Source organism: Penaeus monodon, chromosome 3, assembly GCF_015228065.2.
Source record: "Penaeus monodon isolate SGIC_2016 chromosome 3, NSTDA_Pmon_1, whole genome shotgun sequence".
Lineage (NCBI taxonomy): Eukaryota > Metazoa > Arthropoda > Malacostraca > Decapoda > Penaeidae > Penaeus > Penaeus monodon.
In genome coordinates this window covers 58,818,375-58,821,830 of record NC_051388.1, presented here as the reverse complement: position 1 = coordinate 58,821,830, position 3,456 = coordinate 58,818,375, and positions in this window count along the sequence as shown.

Below are 3,456 nucleotides of genomic sequence, written 5' to 3'. Positions count from 1 at the left end.
GATGATGATGATGATGATGATTACGACGATGACGAGACGATGACGATGAAAATGATAACACACTATAAAATGTAAAGATACCAATAACGACGACGATCCTTTGCGATTTCTTTTTTCAAATGAATCTGCCGATTGAATTTGAAACGGAATACAAATCTGATTAGCAACCGAGAAAAGGGAAAGCATAGAGGTCGCATAGCTTGTTCTCTAATATAATTCACTCGTGCGTTTTTACCCCGTGAGAGCGTGGCCCTCACATCCTATAGACGACTCAATACCGTTCTGTTTTACGTATTATGTTCAAGTGGCTTTTTTTTCTAATCTAATCTAATCTAAATCTAAATCTTATCGCAAGTCATTAAGAAAGTTCGTCTATTTCCAAATAACTGCATTATTATTATCATAATTATTTTTTCGGGATGTGGGAGGGTCATCTGAGAATATTATACTTATTTAGCCTACAAATGCGATGGTGAAAAAAGGACTTGTCAAATACCCGTACTTAATGCACCCTTTGGATAATGCTACTGTAACCGTAAATTTAATTATTTAATATCCTTTAAATTCTACCATCCCTCCTACGTACGTACGAACTCTTAAAGGTTATTACATTTTCCTCTATTTTTGCTTGTGAGTATATCCCAACTATGATTTAATGATTATTGAATACATACATGAATCGTCCTTTCACTGGTGTGTGTACATAAGCGTCCCTAATTGCGACTCATCTTGAGGTGCCCGATTACGCCCGCTTGGAGATCACAGGAGTGTAAATTACCGAGAGAATTGTTTTAAACCTTATTTTTTTCCTAAGGAGGAGGATGAGGAGGATGACAAGGAGGAAGGGGAAGAAGAAGAAGAAGAAGAAGAAGAAGAGTAAAGAAGAAGGGAAGAAGAAGTAGAAAAAGAAGAAGAAGTAGAGTCGAAGTAGAAGTAGAGTAGAGTAGAAGAGGAAGAAGAAGAAGAAGAAGAAGAAGAAGAAGAAGAAGAAGAAGTAGAAGAAGAGGAAGCGGAAGAAGAAGAAGAAGAAGAAGAAGAAGAAGAAGAAAAAGAAGAAGTAGAAGTAGAAGAAGAAGAAAAAAAAAAGAAAACAGATACCTACACAGACTCCCCTAACTAAATAAACGTCAGTGTCGCTATACACCCTGGATAGTGACAGATGGAAGAGAGAGAGAACAAGTGACGGCTTGACGCTCGCCATAAAAGCAGTGGGTGCCGCAGTGAGCGTGGAATGGCCCTTGTAGCTGACCAACAGTGCGTGGAGAAAGTTAATGATCTTGTGTTTGTGTGCTTGTGTGGCGTGTGTGTGTGTTGCGTGTGTGTGTGTGGGTGTTGTGTGTGTGTGTTGGTGTGTGTGTGTGTTGGTGTGTGTGTGAGTGAGTGGTGAGTGGTGAGTGAGTGAGTGAGTGAGTGAGTGAGTGAGGTGAGTGAGTGATGAGCGGGGGGTGGGGGGGGAGTGAGTTGAAGTGAGTGGAGTGAGTGAGTGAGTGAGTTGAGCTGAGTGCTGCGTGACTGACTGAGTGCGTGCGTGTGTACTCCTTGTGCTTGTAAATAAATACTATTTTTTTTTATGCTTTGTGCCTCTGTGTCCGCCATAACAATCCCATCAATTAAATCAATTCCCCTCCAAACCGGTTTCTTGGCCGAGACGAGAGGTGCACTTGTCATAATCCTACGCATAAAAACCGAAAAAAAAGCTAAGTTATGCTTGTTAGTAAAAGGTCAGACGGATTTAGATCATCGTCATGCAAGTCAAAGCTCTCCCTCCCTTTCCCCCTCCCCCCCTCCCCTCTCTCTCTCTCCTTTTCCTCCCAAGAGACTCCCCCTCACGTACCTCTTTATGATCTGTTCCTACATGCGACCTCCTTGCTAAGTCGGGCTAATGATTCCTTGTGTTTGGGTGAAATGATATCTCACTTAGCGAGGGAAGTGGGGGTGACGGTGGAGATGGAGGTGTTGTTGTTGGTGGTGGAGAAGGAGATGGTACTGGCGGAGAGGGAAGTGGTATTGTGGAAGGGGTGGTGGAGATGGAAATGGTGTTAGTGGTGGAGAAGGAGATGGTATTGTTGGTGAGGGAATTGGCATTGTTGGAGGAGGTGAGAGATGGATGTTGTTGGAGAAGGAGATGGTATTGGTGGAGAGGAAAGTACTGTTGTGTGGAGATGGGTGGGAGGAAGTTTGCTGTTAGTCGAAGTGGTTGTGGAGAGGGAGGTGGTGGAGTGGTGGTGGAGATGGAAATGGTGTTAGTGGTGGAGAAGGATATGGTAACTGTTGGTGAGGGAAGTGGTATTTGTTCGGTTGTTTGGAGATGGAAATGTTGTTGCTGGTTGTCACAATACTCAAGGACGATGTTGTGGTACGTAGCATGACAAAGATAAAAAAACAATGTATATATTTGGTGAATGTCACGCCATAGTATGAAAATCATGTTAGGTATTTTTTTCCTGCAAGGACAGTCGTTCTCTGCGTGCGTGCGTGCGTGCGTGCGTGTGTTGTGTGTGTGTGTGTACGTGTGCGTTTGCTGCGCATGTGCATGCGTATGTGTGCGCTCGTGAACGTTGCATTATTCGTGGCATGAGTGGATGCGTACAACTGCGCACATCTTCCCACCATTCCGTCAGAGTTCCCCTCTCCACGAGCACAAGTCGTTTCCTTGGCCTCCTCCGCCGAATCCCCTTAGCGCTCCCGTTTTACGTGTGTTTCCTGGCGTGTTTCCGAACCCTGATCGCGTGTTCCTCTGCGCCGTGCTCTCTCGGCTCTAAGGCTCTTAGGGATTCGCGAAAGCCGACCCTGTGCACAGCCGTACTGCTCCTGGCGGATTTTGACCTGCCGTCCTCTCCGGTTGGTCGTAAGCGATGTATTTATTTTTTATCTGCAGTTCATGTTGACCTATTGGCGTCATGGTTTTGGATCGAGCGTTTCGGTGGAAAAATAAAAGGAATGATAAATATAGGGAGTAAAGAAAAAAAGAAACCGTGTTTCCCTTTTTTTTTTTTGGCAATTAATAAAATATCGAAATCCCCCTCTTCACCCCCCCCCCCCCACCCCACACATACACCACACCAACCACCACCAAAATCCCAGAACATAACAAAAACCTCAAATACAAAAAAAAACGATGCACCGTTTCTGCATTCGAGCGTTTATTGCAGGGCAGCAGCATCACCGAGGCAAAAGACGAAAGTCAAAATCTACAAGGTGTTCCGCTTACACGAGAGGAAGGAAGGGTTATCCACGCGGAATCTTGCGGTGGAAATAATGATCATATGTGACATTTTTACTTGTCTTTTTTTTTTTCTCCTCTCTCTTTCTCTTCCTTCATTTATTTCTTTTTGTGGTAGGAACACCTCGGCTTTGATTGCGGCCTTGCCAGATAGTGTGAAGAAATGGGTAAGAAGGAAGAGAGGGGAGAGAAGATGAGGATAGGAGGAGAAGGGAGGAGATGGAGGAGAGGAG